Source organism: Anoplopoma fimbria, unplaced genomic scaffold (genome assembly GCF_027596085.1).
Source record: "Anoplopoma fimbria isolate UVic2021 breed Golden Eagle Sablefish unplaced genomic scaffold, Afim_UVic_2022 Un_contig_12143_pilon_pilon, whole genome shotgun sequence".
In the NCBI taxonomy this organism is placed as follows: Eukaryota; Metazoa; Chordata; class Actinopteri; order Perciformes; family Anoplopomatidae; genus Anoplopoma; species Anoplopoma fimbria.
The window spans coordinates 1-11021 of NW_026551649.1; the positions used below are offsets into that span (position 1 = coordinate 1).

Below are 11021 nucleotides of genomic sequence, written 5' to 3' on the forward strand. Positions count from 1 at the left end.
ACGTGATGTTTTAAGGTTCACAAAGTTATTTATTTACAAAAAGGAGCTCTTTAGATACACACAAGTTAACTTTCAATTCTAACTCTTCAACCAAAAATACAGGGAAGCACCACCACCTGTCCCTAGTGTTTATAACATACATTTCAAAGACATATATTTGTGAGGTCAGTTTTATATAAACTGACCTGGCCCCGTCCCAAGGGTGTGACTAGTACTTTGGACCAATTTGCATAAAATGCATTTAACAGTCAGGCATGAGAGGTATGTGGGGCGCTTGAAGAACAACAGCCACGCCTCGAGTGAAGCCTCGGCCCAGACTTTATACTCCTCCTAAAGAGCCTTCCTTCTTCTGATTCGCACATCAGACTTCCTGGAACACCAATCAGGTTCTTGGTCCAATCAACTGAGAGAGTCTCCACATATGCAATGTACTACAAACACACACACCAAGGCCAGAGCACAGGGGGAAGACTGTGGCTGTAACACCTATACTTTAGATCTGATACTGTACATGCATGTCTAAATGCAACCCTACGTAGACTGACCCAAACCTTTTAACCTGTTTGTTTTCATCATCTATACTCTGAACCACATTTTGCCTTATTTGCACCTTATCGTTATCTTAGACTTTAATATTTGCACTCTTTCCACTTTGTATTGCAACTGTTGCAAAGCAATTTCCTTTGCAATATATGAAGTTTTATTTCATTTTTACTTATCTTAATAACTTATCTCTAAACAAGAACAATAATATAGCACCCAATGCAATTAAGCATATGACACTGCAAACACAGTTGTTCTGGGGTACTGAGGTATTGTGAAAGGGGGATTCTCTGTTCCTAGTCGTCCTGCTCACATTTTGGTCTTCATCATCACTCATGTTCAATACAACGTAACCTTGGTTTCGAAAACCGCTAGGAACATTGGTCTCTCTGTCCGAATTATCATCCAAAGGACTTCTTCTATTTTGGTCTTTTGTGTTGGTTAGAGGAGTTATTTTCCTGGATCACAATAAACAGCAGCAGTCCAAGGAAGCAAGTTCACCCCATGTGTTTGTGATGTCGAGAACATCAGCGTTGCTTCCAAAGCGGTTTCTGAGCTGCAGCAGTTGCTGTTGGTTTCCTCCCACAGAAAACTCTCTGATCTGTCTCAAGAGGTTGATAGTGATCCTGTAGGTATGATCTGGATCATACGCTGTACCAAGATTTTCATAATGCTGTGTGATATAAACTTGGTCTATCCTCTGCCGTCCTGTGTTCTGCTCTCTGACACGAATTATGATCCGGTCCCTGTTTCTTCCCACATACCCTGATGGAGGATCGACAACATAAGCTGGAAGTTGCCTGGATGTTTCTTGATTGAGATTGCCAATAGTGTAGTACCGGTATACATTTCCCCAAGGCAAGACGTCCAACAGTCTCTCAGAGTTGTGATAATGATGTGAGCTATAATCTCCTCTGTTCGGGTCAAAGGTCAGCCATATGTTATTGTTATTATCTAATGTCCACTGCGTTGGCAAACCAGTGAAGCAACACAAGACTGTGTGCGGGCACAGATTGATCAAAGTCGATTTCCTTCAAATCGTTGATTGAATCGAGGTGTCTCTGTACAGCCGACACAGAGGACAGGAGCAGGAGCAGAGCTACACACATCAGGACTCTTCCTGTCATCTTCATCATCCTGTAGACAGATATTTAAAAAGTAATTGCTTACATGAGTGATCCATACTGTACATTCTCAATCTATACTATATATGTGGAACTAGAGATGCATCAAAAGATAGTTTTCATGATTTGATCAGTCAGGTGCACATATGAACATTGAAACAGGTTTTGTTCTGTGTGGCTGTGTAGCAACAAGGCTGTAAAGCCTTGTGCAACAGCACAAAGTATATAATCCTGCGGGTTTAATAATAATGCTATTCTGTTTATTTCCTACTTTATTTCCTACTTTATATTTCTAACTAAAGATACATCACATTTTTATCAGTATTTTCATATTTGTTTTCATTCTGATGAATAGCTCACTCTAACAATTGAAAGTTTGCAGTGATCGTAACATAACTTGAGGTTAATTCTTCACCAATCATGTCGGGTGGTGCCCCAGTAAAAACATAAACCGGTGTTGAGAAAAAAGGAAGCGCTCACCTCAGTCAGTCTGCAGCCGTTAGGTGTCTGATCTCTTTGTTTGTGAGAGTCTGTGCCTCTCCTTTTTAGGTTTCTGTTTCTGTGTAAATCAAATTGAAAGTGTTGCAAAGGAGTTTCAAAAAAACGCTTTTATAAATAAACTTCCTTCCGTATTCACGGAGAGAGAATGAGTACTTCCTGTTTTGGCATTTATCAGTCTGTACAAATGCAAAAAGATGATTATTTTAATTTAAACTTTTAAAAGTATTGTAATGTACATGGAGGTTTACTGTTCAATATCTATTTTAATAGTAATCATATAACTCCCATGACTGTCTAATGAAGTGTCCTACCCCGTATCTGTGTCACAACACTTGATCACTTAATTCAAGTGAATTTGTCTCTTTGCCTTCATTAGACATTACACGGTAGAGTTTGACAGAAATTGTGGTTTGAAAGATGAGGATGACCTACAACAAAAAATCCCCTGCTGGATTTGAACCTATGACGTGGTGGTTTTAGATCAATGGTCATCAGGTCACCAAGGTTCTTTTAAAGTTATTACTGATTTATCTAATCGTATAGGACTCCCTTTCATGGCTTTTCGGGCTTTACCAGTCATCTGCCTGTAGCAATGCAAAAAGCAGATTATCTTTATTCACAGTTTGTAAAGTATTGATGGTTTTTTGCTGATTTTATCCAATATTTTCCCATCCACAAAGGCTGATGTTTTCTTCCTCTTAAGAGTTTTAATACAAATTCTGGTGCAAAATAGTTGAAACTTTTTTAGACCCCCTTTTTTGACATTTAAGATTATTACTACATCACAATCTGCCAGTTGAACAATTGGCAACATATGATACACACGAGAGTTTTGTACTTCAAAACTGGAACCAGCAGATATCAACAGTCTGCTGAAATGTATCCGTCTGTTGTGTGGTTATCTGTAGAAAGAGGAATAGTTCAAGTTGTATCAACACTACAGAAAGAATACACAAGCTGTCCTTAACAGACCATAATGCCTTTCATTCTTTTTATTTATTTATCAATGCAATATACACTCACTTCATCCCTACCAGACACAGGATGAATCATCAGTGATGATACTATCATATTCTACATGGAGCATGACTCTGCTGCTTAATGTCCATGCCAGAGCAGTGCGTTATCATATACAAAACAAGACATTTCGCTCAGTTCAAATACTTTTGATACAACAAATTGACCAGATGTTTATACAATACACATAAACGGTAAACTAAGCAGTGACATGCATAATAATAATAACAACAATAATAATAATTATAATTATAAAGTTGTATTAATATCACAACTGACTCACAGGACACAGTGGGATATTAACTGCAATTTCATTGACATAATCATGAACAATCTGTTTTGTAGTCTATAAGCAACCCCACCCGATCCTGATTTTGGCATCGTTTCTATTTGGGGTTTACTCCTTATTTTCACTTTATTGTTACATTAGACTTTAATATTTACACTCTTTATGATTGCACTCTCATTTTAACTTATCTCTAAACAAGAACAATAATACAGCACCCAATGCAATTAAGCATATGGTGACAATGCAACAAACACAACATTTACGACAGAACAACCACTGGCAGTTGTTCTGGGGTACTGAGGTATTGTAAAAGTGGGATTCTCTGTTCCTAGTCGTCCTGCTGGCATTTCGGTCTTCATAGTTATTGATGTTCAATACAACGTCATCTTGGTTTCTAAAACCTCTAGGAACATTGGTCTCTCTGGCCGAATTATCATCCAAAGGACTTCTTCTGTTTTTTGGTCTTTTGTTTTGTTGGTTAGAGGAGTTCTTTTCCTGGATCACAATAAACAGCAGCAGTCCAAGGAAAGCAAGTTCACCCCATGTGTTTCGGATTTGGAGAACATCAGCGTTGCTTCCAAAGCGGTTTCTGAGCTGCAGCAGTTGCTGTTGGTTTCCTCCCACAGAAAACTCTCTGATCTGTCTCAAGAGGTTGATAGTGATCCTGTAGGTATGATCTGGATCATACGCTGTACCAAGATTTTCAGAAGTGTCATAATGCTGTGTGATATAAACTTGGTCTATCCTCTGCAAATCTTGCAGTCCTGTGTTCTGCTCTCTGACACGAATTATGATCCGGTCCCTGTTTCTTCCCACATACCCTGATGGAGAACGGACAACATAAGCTGGAAGTGGCACGGATGTTTCTTGATAGAGGTGGCCAATAGTGAAGTACCGATATACATTTCCTCGAGGCAGTGGCTCCAACACTCCCTCAAAGTTGCCATAATGATGTGAGCCATAAGCTCCTCTGTTTGGCTCAAATGTCAGGGAAATTATATTGTTATTATCTAAGTCCACTGTGTTGGCAAACCAGTGAAGCAACAAAAGACTGTGTTTGGGCACAGATTGATCAAAGTCGATTTTCTTCAAATCGTTGATTGAATCGAGGTGTCTCTGTACAGCCGACACAGAGGACAGGAGCAGGAGCAGAGCTACACACATCAGGACTCTTCCTGTCATCTTCATCATCCTGTAGAGAGATATTTAAAAAGTAATTGCTGACGTTAATCATCCATACTGTACATTCTCAATCTTTACTATATATGTGTAACTAGAGATGCATCAAAAGATAGTTTTCATGATTTGATCAGTCAGGTGCACATATGAACATTGAAACAGGTTTTGTTCTGTGTGGCTGTGTAGCAACAAGTCTGTAAAGCCTTGTGCAACAGCACAAAGTATATAATCCTGCGGGTTTAATAATAATGCTACCTTGCTCTCCACGACGCCACAGCCGCCCACACACATACAAATGACTTGGAGATATGCAGGCAAAGGAATTGTTATAACGTCCGTCTGTCTGTCCGTCTCTCTATCTCTGTCACTGTCTGTCTGTTTTTCTTTCTGTCTGTCTCTCTTTTTCTCTCTCTCTCTCTCACTGTCTGTCTGTGGGGGCGGCTGTGGCGTAGTGGAGAGCAAGGTAGTTGATGATGAATGTTAGTTAGAGTCTGATGGTGGCACCTTGATGGTAGCCTGTCATCAGTGTGTGAATGGGTGAATGATATGTAACATACTACTGACTGTAAGTCGCTTTGGAGAAAAGCGTCTGCTAAATGACTCTAATGTAATGTAATGTAATGTCTGTCTGTCTCTTTGTTTGTCTTTTTTTCAACAGTGACTCAGCACTACTACTATTAATACTATTACTACTACTACTACCACTATTACTACTACTACTACTACCACTATTATTACTACTACTACTACCACTATTACTAATACTACAACAATTTCTTCTTCTCCTACTATTTCTGATTAGACGGTTTCTTTTACTAAACCACTGATACTACAGTTTAACAGTTCAGTTTCCAGCTTTTTCTTCATTGTATTTCAGCTCTTTGCTTCTTTTGATGAAGCAGTTCAGCTTCCATCTCTGCCAGTTTTACAATTCAACTACCAGCTTTTTTCAACAGTGCAGTTCTTGGCTTTTGGGCTTCCTCAGTCATTTGAAACTTCCACATTTTCAGCAATGCTCTGTGCAACGCATTTTCTGCAGTAAATGCATTTTCTAGTATTATTTATGCGATTGGACTTACTTTCTTTTTTCAAATTAACCTCAAACGAACCCTAAATGAACCTCATTGATACAGCTGTCTCAGAACTGTAAATATATGCAACGTCTTCGGGCAGTAGCAGCCACACAGTCAAAATTTATTGCGAAATTTTCTAGTTTGATGTTATCGTTCCTCTTTCTCATCCTCCAAAGTTACAGTCTTCTTAGTATCAAACTTCCTTTAATGTTTCAATAGAAAACATTTCCTTGTTGCGTTGCAGCAAAAGAAACACAAAGTGGAGAAAACACATCAAAGAGACTTGACTAATCGTGTGGAATAATGCCACCACACATACTAATTAAACAAAACCAGCGATCAGAAAATAAGAGAGCTCACCTGCGTTAGTCTGCTGCTGTCAGGTATCTGATCTCTGTGTTTGTGTGAAAGAACATACAACACCTTCTAGGTTACCGTTTCCCTGTAAATGAAACTGGTGAAACAAGTGTTGCTGGTGGTTAAAGGACGTCTGATTAAAATAGATTAATGGAGGACACTTCCTCCTTTCTGTAAGAAAAGAAAAGAAATGAAAAGAAAAGAAAAGGAACACTCCCCTTAGTGTTTTTATTTGAGTTTACACGTCGTGCCTTTTTTAAAAAACGCAAAAAGCTGATTAATTTAATCCACAGTTCTAAGAGAAATGATTCTGTAAAGTCATTTGAAAATTTTATGATCAGATTTATGATGGAAAGTTACCTTTGTCCTCTTGACTGCCTGCATCCATTTAAAGTTGCAGTACATGCATGTTCTATTTCATTCTTCCTGACTGGATAGCACTGGATATCTCCATCTCGCATATGCGCAGGTCGAGTAATTATACCAACAAAGTCACCTGTGACCATGCGATGACGAGGGCGCACGCCCCAGTATAAAACCCTCACGTCATCACGCAATCTGTTCCTTCTATCTTCTCGCGGTTGAAGAACTGAAAGCAGGTCAACTTGGCTTGTCGCTTGTAGCCGTAACCCGAGGGTTGGTGCTTAATTTATTCGTCCACCAGAGGCTGCGGCAAGCTGCGAAGGACTTCAAGCTTATTATCCACTTTTCTTCGGACGGACAGCGGTGATCCTGCCATTACGGTTCGTACTGAGCACCTGCTAGACAGGTAAGTAGCCGGCGGATCGCCGGGCTCGCCAAGCTCATTGCTGAATTAAACGGGTGTATTTTTGCCTCTTGCTGCGCTGTTTGCTCTCTGCTCTCGGAGAGACACAGCTATGGCGGTGAGTACATCGTTAGTTGGTAGGTTATTGATGTAACCTGGCCACACTTGTTAAGATAAGCAGTCATTTAATGTAAAGCTGCAATATCATAGCTCCTGTTTAGAAACGTTTGAGGAACTATCCGGCGCGGCCGCAGTAGTTTAGCCTATTTTGTTTACAAGACAGCGGCACTGTGCTTTCTCAGTGGCTGTCTTGAACCGTATACATTCGTGAATTCGTGTTTGATTTCAAACTTGATTTCTATAAAGAAACAGCTTATTTTTGGCTGTGTACTGTTTTTGCGTTACTCACCTAGACATGTTGAACTCGCATGTCTGTAACAACTGTTTGGTCCCCCTCCACACCGAGGATGGCCATGATCAGTGGCCGGCCTGTCTGGGAATCGAACACCTCAGGGCGGGCGTATCCGACGACCCTTGTTTGAACTGTAGTTTTATGCCACTGTCAGTGAGAATGGCTAGACTTGCAGAGATAGGCGGTAATACTGGGCTTGCGTCTGCTAGTGTGGCTGCAGACCCAACAACATCAAAAGGCTCAGGGCAGTCTCACATGGGCCACCAGGAACAGTAAGAAAGGTTGATGCTTTGGCTTGCAAAGTAGACAGTCTTTCATCAGAGTTTGCTCAGATTAAAGAGCTTCTGCTCAATCTCCAGCCTGATAATAAGGGGCTAGCTCCTAGTGGTGACTCCGCCACAAGGGACTTGTCAGGAGGACGATGTATTATCAACTGCAGCCTCCTGCAGTTTGTTTACAGATGAGGGGCAGAACGATGATAGAGATACATCCTCCAGGGCATCTGAGGTTTTTTCTCAGGGTCTGATGGGGGCTCTTTACATGGATCAGAGGCTGGCCATGCCACAATGAAGCTAGCTATTCGGATGGCTTTAGCACGCCTGGGACTGGATGAAGCTCCTGTAGCAGTGGCTCCTTCCAGTGCTTTTTCAGGCAGATGCATCAACCCTCTGCCTTTTTCAGTACCTCTTTCTAAGCCCTATATTGAAGAGCTCCAGAAGTGCTGGTTAGACCCAAAATTGTTCTCCCATCACACTGACTGCAGGAACCTGGCTGCTATGCAGGACCCAGGAAGCTATGGCTTAGATCGTATGGCCCCAATCAAACCTACCATTGCTTCTCTGACAGTTTCACCAGATGAGGCTCTCAGACCTGATGCCCGCTGCCCCCGCCCTCAGTGTCGACTGACTGATGATCTCCTTACTAAGAGTTATAATATAGCAGCACGCATGGGACGTATTGGTAATTCATTCTCTCACCTTATCCTGGCTCTGTCCCAGAGCCTCCAGGAATCTGGTGTGGACTCCTCTGCCCAGACCCCTTCAGGCTTTTGCTTTCATGTCTAGGAGCTTGGAAGGTTGATGTCAACAGTGACGTTGGCACGCCGCCAGGTCTGGCTAGCGCAGTCCCCTTTGTCGGAGGGCTGTCGGCGCACCCTTCGTTCACTTCCAGTGGTTCCAGGTCAGATGTTTGGGCCAGCCGCTCAGCAGGCACTAGAGCGCAGTGTGACTGTGGTCAGAGATCCCGAAAAACACCTTGCCCTCAGGCAGGAAATTGTCGCACTGTTAGACAAAGAGGCAATCGAGCCTGTAGAGTGGCATACACGGCTCGGTGGGTTCTACTCAGTGTATTTTTTAATTCCAAAGAAGGATGGCGGGTTCCGCCCAATCCTAGACTTGAGAAAATTGAACAAGTTTTTAAAGGTTCTGTCATTTCGAATGTTACGACTGGCAGATGTTCTCCAGTCAGTTGTGTGGGGGGCCTGGTTTGTGTCAATAGACCTCAAGGATGCCTATTTCCACGTGCCTATTGCACCTTACCACAGGCAGTTCCTGAGGTTTGCCTTCCAAGGACAGGTTTACCAGTTCAAAGTGATGCCATTCGGTCTCTCACTGGCCCCTCGCGTATTTACAAGGTTCGTGGCAGCCGCCCTTTCTCCCATGCAAGCCAGAGGTTTGACAATTTTACCATACCTGGACGATTGGCTACTCATCTCTCCAACTGCACAGCAGGCAGTCAGAGATGCAGAGATGCTACTTGGTCATTTGAGCCAACTGGGCCTTACAGTGAACTACTCAAAGAGCAATCTTGCACCCAGTCAGAGGGTAGATTACCTGGGTATTACACTCGACTCACAGTCGATGAAAGCCGTCCTTTCGCAGAAGAGAGTGAAGGCTATTCAGCAACTTATAGGTTGCTTCCAGAGGGGCAGGGTTTTGAAATACGGCCTCTTTCTCAGCCTGCTGGGCATGCTGACAGCAGCAACCATGGTCGTCCCTCTGGGTCGTCTTTTTTTTACGACCCCTTCAAATCTGGGTCAACGGGCTGCACTTGGATTCCAAGTGGCACCGGGGCAGGAACGTCAGGGTTTCCAGCCTTTGTTGCCAGACAATGAAGCCTTGGAGAAGAACATTATATGTGACCAAGGGGTTCCTTTGGGAGTAATCCCCTCCCGCCGAGAGGTGGTGGAGACAGATGCCTCCCTATTAGGCTGGGGTGCAGTCTGGCAGCGCAGGACCATCAGGGGCCGATGGAGCGCCAAGCAGAGGTTAGATCACATAAACATGCTCGAGCTCAGAGCAATATATCTGGCTCTGCAACATTTTCTTCCAGCACTGAAGGGCCGGCATGTTCTCATCCGGACAGACATCACCTCAGCGGTATTCCATATCAATCATCAGGGTGGCACCAGGTTCAGGCAATGTCTGAGAGTGTCACAACAGCTCCTTATGTGGGCATTTCCCCTCTTTCTGAGCCTCAAAGCCATTCATCTCCCAGGGGCGCAGAACATTGCAGCAGATGTTCTGTCCCGCCAAGGGCTGCCAAAGGGAGACTGGAGGCTCCATCCAGATGTGGTTGGAATCAAGAGTTTCTGTAGTGCCATCATGGGACTTGAAACTGGTATTAAAGTATTTATGTCTGCCCCCATTTGAACCATTAGGTCAGACAGAATTAAAATGGTTGTCTGCGAAGACAGCATTTCTGCTGGCTGTCACATCAGCAAAGAGAGTGGGTGAACTCCACACACTATCAGTGAGCCAGATGTGCATGCGTTGGTACCCGGAAGGTTTAAGGGTTACTCTCCTACCAAATCCATCTTTCCTGCCAAAGAGGGGGCCTCCCTCACAGGTAAACCAAGCCATCAACTTGGCTGCATTCAGTCCACCGGCTTCATCTGACGGGGCAGAGGAACCGTCAGAGCTACTGTGCCCAGTGCGGGCACTCAAGACATATGTGGAAGTCACTGCCAGCTTACGCAAGACGGACAACCTTTTTGTCTGCTATGGGGGTTGTAAGCGGGGTGAACCCCTGTCAAAACAAAGGCTCTCTAATTGGATTGTGGATGTGATTCTCACGCTTATAGGTCACAGGGCCTACCTTGCCCTAGTAATGTGAAGTGTCACTCTACTCGGAGTGTGTCCACATCCTGGGCAGCCTTGAAGGGGGTCTCTCTGCAAGAGATCTGTGCGGCTGCAACCTGGGAGTCTTCATGTACCTTTGCTCGCTATTACCGTGTCAATGTGGCTGCTCCTCATGCCATGACAGCGGCAGTCCTGTCAACGGCTTCCCTTGCTTAATGCAGTAAGCATTCCTCGTGACCTTGTGGGTATAAGTCATCCAGTGCTAAAGCACCGCCATCCGGCGGTCAGGAAGAATGAAATAGAGCGAGAGTTACGAATGTAACTACGGTTCTATGAATTCTGGATGACCGCCAGATCTTGTCTGTCACTCGGAATCTGGGCGAAGATTCCGAAGGAACAGATTGCGTGATGACGTGAGGGTTTTATACTGGGGCGTGCGCCCTACGTCATCGCATGGTCACAGGTGACTTTGTTGGTATAATTACTCGACCTGGGCATATGCGAGATGGAGATATCCAGTGCTAAAGCACCGCCATCTGGCGGTCATCCAGAATTCATAGAACCGTAGTTACATTCGTAACTCTCGTTTTATAGGCTGATTTCATGTAATTCGCCTGAATCGTGGTAAATCTGGCATGTTCCCTTTATTGGACAGTACACAGTAGAGTTTGCCAGAAATT

At 43.5% G+C, this 11021-nt stretch overlaps 1 pseudogene; it reads right to left on the reverse strand.

Annotated features, from left to right (window-relative positions):
* Positions 1–1006: 1006 nt before the first annotated feature.
* On the reverse strand, positions 1007–6163 carry LOC129115694 (uncharacterized; annotated as a pseudogene).
* Between the last annotated feature and the right edge of the window lie 4858 nt (positions 6164–11021).